Genomic DNA, 9,357 nt, shown 5'->3' on the forward strand with positions numbered 1-9,357 from the left:
CTATCCATTCATCAAATCGGACATTTGGGTTGCTCCCACTTTGGGGGGCAGTTGTGCCCACTATTTAAATTGTTAAATAGAAGTGGTGAGAGCAGATATCCTCATTTGTTCATGATTTTTCACCATTAACTCTGGGCCAAGTACTGAAGTGGATCCCTGAATCTCAGACCTCCCCACCCATCATGTCAAACGCAGCTCATTTTTTTAGTAAGATCTGCTTCACATACAGATCAATAAGAAAAAGACACCTCAACAGAAATGAAATGAAAGCCTGGGCAAAAGACATGGAGAAAACAAAACAAAACAAATAAAAGTGATAAACACAGAAATGCTCTACCTGCTTAGAAATCAGTTAAGAGTACACCAAAGTGCCACACTTGCTAGCCTAGTTAGCAGAGATCTAAAATACAACAATTATGTTATGAAGAACGCTGCTATGGCTATTTATTTAGAGTTTTTGTGTGACATGCTTTCATTTCAGTTGCTGGGTCATACGGTAATTATGCTAAACTGTTTACTATTTTGAGGAACATTTTTTCAAAGCAGCTCCACCATTTTACGTTCCTACAGCAGTGTATGAGGTTTGCAATTTCTCCACATCCTCTCCAACACTTGCTATTATCTACTTTTTACTATAGCCATCACAGTATATGCGAAGTGGCGTCTCACTGTGGTTTTGATTTGCATTTCCGTAATGGTCAATGATGTTGAGCATCTCTCCACATCCTCATCGGTCATTTGTATATGTTCTTTGGAGAAACGTGCATTAAGATCCTTTGCCTATTTGTATTTTTATTATTATTGTAAATTTTTCTAATGGTGAGTTTTTTTAAATTAATTAATTGATTTATTTATTATTTTTGGCTGCGTCGGGTCTTCATTGTTGCATGTGGGCTTTCTCTAGTTGCGTCGAGCGGGGGCTACTCTTTGTTGCGGCACGCGGGCTTCTCACTGTGGTGGCTTCTCTCGTTGCGGAGCATGGGCTCTCGTTGCGGAGCACGTGCGGGTTTCAGTAGTTGTGGCACGTGGGCTCAGTAGTCGTGACTCACGGGCTCTAGAGCGCAGGCTCAGTAGTTGCGGCACACGGGCTGAGTTGCTCCGCAGCATGTGCGATCTTCCCGGACCAGGGCTCCCTGTATTTTTATTATTGAGTTAAGTTGTTTTTTATATATTTTGGACATAAGTCCTTTGCCAGATATATGCATTCCGAATATTTTTTCCCATTCTGTGGGGTGTCATTTACTTTCACGATGTTTTCCTTTGAAACACAAAAGTTTTAAATTTTGATGAAGTCCAGCTTTTCTTTTGGTGTCATATCTAAGAAACCATTCATTGCCTAACCCAAGGTCGTGAAGATGCACTCCTAGGCTTTCTTCTAAGAGCTTAATGGTTTTAGCTCTTACATTTAGGTCTGTGATCAATTTTGAGTTAATTTTTTGTATACGTTATAAGGAACAGGTACAACTTTATTCTTTCGCGTGTGGATATCCAGTTGTTCCAGCACCACTTCTTGAAAAGATGATTCTTTCTCCACTGAATTGTCTTGCTATCATTGTCAGAAATCAGTTGACCATGTGAGGATTATTTCTGAACTCTCAATTCTATCCCTTTGATCTATATGTCTATCCTTATGCCAGTACCACAGTCTTGATTACTGCAGCTTTTAGTAAGTTTTGAAATCAGGAAGCATGGATCCTCCGACTTTGTTTTGTCTTATTTTTAGTTGCTTTGGCTTGTCTGGGTCTCTTGCATTTCCACTGGGATTTTGCAATCAGCTTGTCAACTTATTAAAAAAAGACCGATGATATTTTAAGAGAGTTTGTATTGAACCTATAGATCAATTTGGGGGGTATTGCCACATTGAAAGCATTAAGTCTTCCAGTGCACGAATGGGGATGTCTTTCCATTTGTTGACGTCTTTCTTAGTTTCTATCAACAATGTTTTGCAGTTCTCAGAGCAGTTTTCACTTCCTTTCGAAAATTTATTCATAAGTACTCTCTTCTCTTTGATGCTATTGTAAATAAAAGTGTTTCCTTGATGTCACTTTGGTTTGTTCATTGCTAACATAAAAATACAATTGTTTTTTGTATTTTGATCCTGTAGCCTTCAACCTTGCTGGACTTGTTCATTAGTTCTCATCGTTTTTTAGTAGATTCCTTTAGATTTTCCATGTACATGATCATATCATCAGCAAACAGAGATAACTGTCTTACTTTCCAAGTTGGATGACTTTTATCTCTTTTTCTTGCTTAGTTGCCCTGTCTAGAACTTCCGGGGCGATGCAGAATAGAAGGGGCAGAGCTGACATGCTGGTCTTACTCCTGATCTTAGGGGGAAAGCACTCAGCCTTTGACCATGAGTATGATGTTAGCTGTGGGTTTTCATAGATTAATGCTAAAGTATTAGGGATAACAGGCATCATATCTGCAATTTACTCTCTCAAAGGGTACAGAAAGTGCAATAGTGATACGTGTGTGTGCATGCACTTATGGGGAAAGAGAGAGATAGCAGAGAGTGAATATGATAAGGTCGCTGTGGTACGATGTTAACACTGGGGAGTTCTAGAGAGCCACTCTCTTCAGTCTGTTTTTCTTGAGCCCTTCTTTCCAAATGAAAGAAATTACTGGGTGCCATTTTATCCGTCTAGAGATGTAAACCATGGGTTTGACAGCCATATCCTTGGTCTAATCCTTGCTGCAAACTTAGTACTTCTCTTATTTTCATCTTTTATTATTTGCAGTTGAGTAGCAGCTGCCTCTCTCAATGCTACAAGTTCTGAATTTCTGGATTGTCTATTCCCTTTTCTTCCTGCTTATGAAGCAGCCAGTCGTCTCTGAACCCATCCATTTTGTGGTAATTTGTGAAATGCGGCAAATATTAACCAATCCCTTCCCCTAAAGTCGCAAGTCCAGAGACACAGCATCTGCCTTCCGAGTTCTCCGAGGCAACAGTGTATTTTGCCACAGCATAACACGGATCACCATTTATCCTCAAAATGTTTCCATCTGGCCAGCGGGAGACCTTTGTTTCGAAGCTGGCGCCTGTGTTCTTCTCTTTATTAGTCTTTGGACACAGCCTTACTTTCTGACAAAAGTAGATTTTCCAGGCTCGTCTTGTTCTTTCCCTGCCCCAGCCTATTCTCTAAGAATAACTCCCTGCTCAGGTTTAGGAAAATAACATGTAACACACACACACATATATATGAATATATACAACGTTTTAAAATCTATCCAAGCTGGCTTGAGAGCATTACATATGCATACATATGTATATTGCTAGTAGAGAGAATTATCCTATGGATTCCTTTTCGTAATTTTAAGAAAATGTGTACAAACCAAGTAAAAGTGACAGTCTATTTTGATTTTTATAATTTTAGCGTATCCTGTTTTCAAGCTAATGTTACCACTCTCACAAACTGAGATTTAATTCTGCTTGGAGTTAATGAATGTGCTGGTTTGGACTGGTAATTTGCTGTTCAAATTTGAGATCCTTCAAAACATCTTAACGAACGCTAGTGAAAGCATAGTTTCCAAACCGTGTGCAGAAACAGCAAGGCGCTCTTCGTATCAGTTCTGCAGATAAATAAATATGTCAATCTTTCATTTGGAAAGGGCTATTTCACAATCACAGGAAAAAATCCGTAAACTAGAACCCAGGCCAAATGTCTGAAAGCCCCCCTGGGATGTGGACAGGCCAGCAGCTTCCTGGTGGACAAGTCTTCCCCGCCTGGTAGAGGTCAGCCCTCTGACCCGGCCATGGACCCCTGAGGAAGGACGGCTGAGTGGAGGGAGGTTGCTTTGGTGGGTTGTGTCCCTTTATCCTCTCGCTGGAGGGTGGGAGACTGCCGAGATCCTGTGCCTCCCACGCTCACCCTCTCTGAGCCAGGTGCCAAGCTCTACGATCCTTCTACATGAGGTTACTTATTTCCTTAAGACAGACGGTCCACCTCGATCAGAAATCTCATCTCCCAGGGATGTGATGAGCCTGGGCTCCTGGCTGCAGGAACCGGAGGGAGGACTCACGTGTCGCGCCTGTTCGCCTTTAGTCACAGCTGCTTTGCAAGCGCCTCTGAGGCAGAGAGCTTCCGGAACATCATCAGTATGAATATAAACGATTTAATCTGCTAACGGTCCTTGTGGGCTTTGGCTGTCTCGGGTGTATCATGCACGGGCAGGGTCCTGTTCTGACTTCCGATGAGAGCTGGGGTGCCCCTGGGGAAGGAGGGCAGGCAGCCGCGGGCCGGGCCACAGGGCGAGCTCCCCACCGTCCGGCACCCGTGCCGCCCCCTCCAGCCTGCGCCCGGGACAGCGCGTGGCACCTGCGACGCGGACGAGGTGGAGGTTCCCGCGGACGTTGAGCACGAGGGCCGAGGGCCTCCGTGCGCGCGCGCCACGGAGAGTCTGTCCACCCTCACGGTCACCACCTCGGGACGGGCGGCCGTCGTGGGGAAGCTCGAACGTGCTGTCCCCACCGCAGCGTCTCAGGCCACCCCGCGACCCTCACCTGTCCCGGTCCTTCCTCCCTTGGGATGGCCGCCCAGAGGCCGAAGGGAGGAGTGGAAAGGTTTGCAACTGCTCAGTCACCGTCAAAATCACCAGGGTGAATGAGGGCTCGTCCTCCACTCTCACCAGCTACCTGTTCTCAGGAATGCGAACCACACGTGGCTTGGCAGCGATGACATTTTCTAAAATTTTTATTGGAGAACGGTTGCTTTACAATGGTGTGTTAGCTTCTGCTGTATAACAAAGTGGACCGGCTCTACGTATCCATACGTCCCCTCTATTTTGGATTTCCTTCCCATTTAGGTCACCACAGAGCACTGAGTAAAGTTCCCTGTGCTGTACAGTAGGTTCTCATTAGTTGTCTATTTTATATATAGTAGTGTATATGTGTCAGTCCCAATCTCCCAGTGCATCCTACCCCCCGCCCCCCCCACCTTGCTTGCTATCTGTAAGTTTGTTCTCTACATCTGTGTCTCTGTTTCTGCTTTGCAAATAAGTTCATCTGTACCATTTTTCTAGATTCCACATAAAAGCAATGACATTTTTTAGAGTGGCTTCGTGTGATTTTCACTGAATATTCTGTACACTGACTCTTCACCCTGTTAACAACTTGGTTTGACCTAACAAAATGTAACGAGTACTGCGTTTTTTGTTTTTGTTTTGCTTAGTAGTAATGACAGTTAAATAAATAAAGGAAAATGGATGGTTTCATAAAAAACAATTACCAAAATGTAATTTAGTTTGTATCCATACTTTTAAAACCAAGAAGTAACTGATAAACTAGATGGAAATGACATGTAACTAGGCCACTAGAGTGTCGATGCCTGTGCTCCCTGGTCTTAGAGTGACACACACTCCCAGCTTTTCTGAGGGTGATGGGTGTGCGGGGGGTGAATTCAGGCTGACAGCCACCGCTGCTGCTGCAAAGGGCAGCGGAAGTGCTGACAGTGTCACCCAGATGCTGAAGGCCAGGACAGCAGACTCAGGCAGGTAGGCAGAGAACACTGTGCTTGAGGGCCTCTCTTTAAAGTCCTCTAAGCAGTTAAGAAAGCAAGTAGGTTTCCTGAGAATTTTGGAATGGAGGTTAGCAACTCATTTCTAAAGTTAAGAAGGTATCTGCTTGACTGTCAGTTTCAGCTATGCCATGTGTTAATCTTTGAAATGGCTAAACGTGGACGAAAGTATTACATTAACGATCTACCGTAGACTCCTCCAATAAAACAAATTCAAACCGGAAACCTGCTCTTCTAAGTTAGTGACATTTGAAAGTTAGTTTCAAGAGCGGCAATGGGGTCGGGGTGGGAGGAGGTTCTGAGCACTGACTGGGGGGTGAGGACACCTCAGTCCTGGCCCTGGAGCTTCTGAGCAGCAGGGCGACCTCAGCCCGTGCTCTCACTAGGCTCTGCACCTCTGCTGACAAGGCTGCACCTGAGACCAGCTCTGAGCACTTTCGAGATCGACAGCCTGTGGTCAGGATCTAACAGCCGTGATTCCAAGATAAGCATCTTACTTTCACCCACACCCTTCCTCAGACCCAGAGTCCCATTCCCAAGAGATGCCATCTGCGCCTTGCTGGTCCACCTGCGACAGCAGACTCAAGGCACTGCTCCCAGTTCAACAGAATCTGTCCTCTGGTTCCCAGCGGCCTCGTTTACATTTTAATAGGCTATGGCTGATAAAGCTTTAGAGGAATGAGTCGGTGAATCAGTCATTTTCCCTGGGCTGCTGCAGGTGAAATTCAGGCAATGGATCACAAACACGCACAGCCCTGAAGACAAATTTTACCTATGTGAAATTTTATAACTATAAAATAGACTTCCTCTTTGTAAAATGATCCTGCATTCAGATGGTTAAAACCGCCTTAATGATTTCTACTAAGGGAAGGTGCAGGGCAATTTCCTACAGCCATACCTTCCCATTGTTTTATTTATTTATTTATTTATTTATTTTTATTTTTTTTTCTTCTTCTTTTTTTTTTCTTTTTTTTTTTCCCATTGTTTTAAAGGAGAACTTTTTTAAAGTATTCAATAAATCAAGTGGTTTTGCAATTTTATTGCTAAATTAGTTCTATTATCAAATATAACCAAAATGCTTTTACATAATATTTTTATGATTTCATAGTTTGCCCGATGTACCTTATTTCTTGGATTTTTTCCCCCTCTGTGCCACTGGGGTGAAGATGCTTTGATTAGAGAACAGTGTACAGAGGTTTCCAGTTTGTCTCTGAGTGGGAGGTTGCTATTTATGCGATTTAAAAAACTGCAGACAGATATTAGTTTTTCAACTAAGGAAAAGTCAGAGCGGTGATATCTCATTTCTGTGATTTTTTGTAACTGGAAGAAAAAACATCCAACCTCCCATATTCTCAACCCCCAGGGGCTGACTGAGGAGTGTTTTTCTACCCCTCCCCTGCTGCTTATAGCGTCTGGCAGGGGAGCGGGCTCTTTCCTACACATTTTATATAGGGTGTATTAAAGAAAAACCGTCACTGCAACATGTTTTATCACTAAGCCTGCCGACCAGGAAGAGGTGGCACCTTTGACCAGGAAGAGACTCTGTTTTTTTTGTCTATGTGTACACAACCCATAAAAGTTTCGAACGGCAAAATCAAAGGAGAGTAGCAGCAACCGTGGACAGCGAGTGAGACAATGAGGCACCTGGAGAGAAGCAGGCGGTGGCAGGAAGTGGCGGGAGGTGGGGACGGCCCGGGGAGCGCTGAGAACGCGCACGTCCAGTGCGAGAGTCCGGACCGCCCCCCGCTCCCCGGCGCTCGAGGGCGCTCCACGTCCCCCCCTCCCCGGAAACGCTAGCACAGTCCTCTACCGTGGGAGGTGTGCAGTGGGGTTGTGCAAGTGTCCTGAGCTTTGTGAGTGTCTCTAGACGCGTACAGCCTAGGCAGTCGGGCAGAGCCTCCGGTCCTCAGCCGGCTGATACCGAGGCTAGTCCGCGTGCCGCCGGCTTGCCGGGCCTAGTCCAAGGCCGCTGGCACCTCCTTCGCACCAGGTCGGTACCGGCACCTTGTGCTCTTCTTACGGGTGAAATGTGTTTCCCCTAAAATGACATGGTGACGTCCTAACCCCTGATACCTCAGAATGTGCGCTTATTTGGAAAAAAGGTGTCATTTGTCCAGATGAGGTCGTACCGGAGGAGGGTGGGCCCCTAATCCAACATGACTGGTGTCCTTACAAGAAGATGGCCTTGTGAAACCAGAGACACACGAGGAGAGCGCTAGGTGACCACGAAGGCAGAGGCTGCCGGCGTGCCAGCAGCAGTTGGGAAGAGGCAAGGGAGGGTGCGCGCCTGCGTCTCAGAGGGAGGGTGGCTCTGCTGACATCTGGACTTCAGGCTTCCAGCCCGCAGAACTGGAGAGCATAAATCCTACTGTGTTCCCAGCGTACCCTCCCCCTCCCCCCCAACCCCCCCCGTCAAAAAAAAAATCCGATTGTTTTAAGCCAGTCTGTGCTGCTTGTTATGGCCGCCCGAGGAAACAAACGCAGCTTTCCAGACGGTGGGCTCGGCATTTCGTCCGGTATCCTCCCTGCATCCCCCCGGGGGGTTTCCTCCGGGCCGCAGCTTGGAGCTGGGCACCGGAATGTACTAACTGAAGACAAAGCCTGCGCGCTCCTCCCCTCTCCTTCAGAGGTGGTCGGGTTGAGTCCCCCTCAAAGAGCAGAAAAAGACCCTAAGAACACAATCCTGGCCTCGCCTTACTGGACTGCCGAGGCCACCACAATGAAGGGGAAATAGTAACCTGAGAACAAAGCCCAGTGGATTTTTTCCTGAGCAACTGATGTCGTCAGCGTGCCGCTGCTCCCCGTCCTGGGCCATCCCGACCACAGCCTCAGTCACCCGCGCCCTCGGGAGAGGCCGGCTCGAGCCAAGGAGGGCTAAGGACGCCGAGGTGCAGGAGGAGGTCGGCGCTCCCCGGCCGCGCCCTCACTAACCCCCAGGGGGCGGCGGGCGCCGGAGGCGCGGACGGGCTGTGAGCCACAGCAGGGAGGACGCTTCTGCACCGAGGGCTGAGCCACACAGGGCGCTGGACACACCCCCTCTGCCGGACACGCCCGCGCGAGAGGGACGCATTCGCCGGGTTACATTCACATTCAAAGGCAGACGGGGGACTATCCTGAACGACGCGTGCTGAGGATTTGGAAACAGAGCCTCCCGTAAGTAACACAACAGCCCCAAAGACTTTAACTGCCACTTTCCCAAAGGAAAAGAGATGGAAATATACTATATAATCAAAGAGAACTGAACCCATAATAATGATTTTCCTGAATGTAAGCGATGATGAAACTTTTTAATGTATTTTCTAAAATTTTCGAAATCATGTCATGGTCTTTAAGAGCAGGCTATAAAACAGAGAGCCAATGGGCTACCATCGTGCTTACAACGGGATGTTTAAACCCAGTGTAACTGTAAGTATGTTACGTCTAAAATAAATATCTTGAAGTGAATATAAGCACAATCTTCCTATACTGTAGGTGAAACAAAACCTTAAAAGAACAAGACCGTTTTTTTGGTTTGCAGTCAAGATCAATTGTTTCTTTCTCAGAAAAGATATATTTTAAAACATCCATCGATTTTTTGCTACCCTAGCCCTGGGCTCATGCCTCCTTCACGTTGATATACCCGTGTCACCCCCCAGCTAGACTGGCTGCTCAGCCAGGGACCCATTCTCTGAAATCCTCTGAAACCTGCTTAACTCCTCTATATAAAAACTACACATTCAGTCTGAAGTTGTCTGCCATAAAATATCTCAGAGGGGAGAAAAAGTGTAAGGGGATAATGAAACAAAATTAATAGCTGCTGATAAATATCAATAACTGTTAAACTTGAGCGATGGGTACATGG

Source organism: Delphinus delphis, chromosome 14, assembly GCF_949987515.2.
Source record: "Delphinus delphis chromosome 14, mDelDel1.2, whole genome shotgun sequence".
Classification (NCBI taxonomy): domain Eukaryota; kingdom Metazoa; phylum Chordata; class Mammalia; order Artiodactyla; family Delphinidae; genus Delphinus; species Delphinus delphis.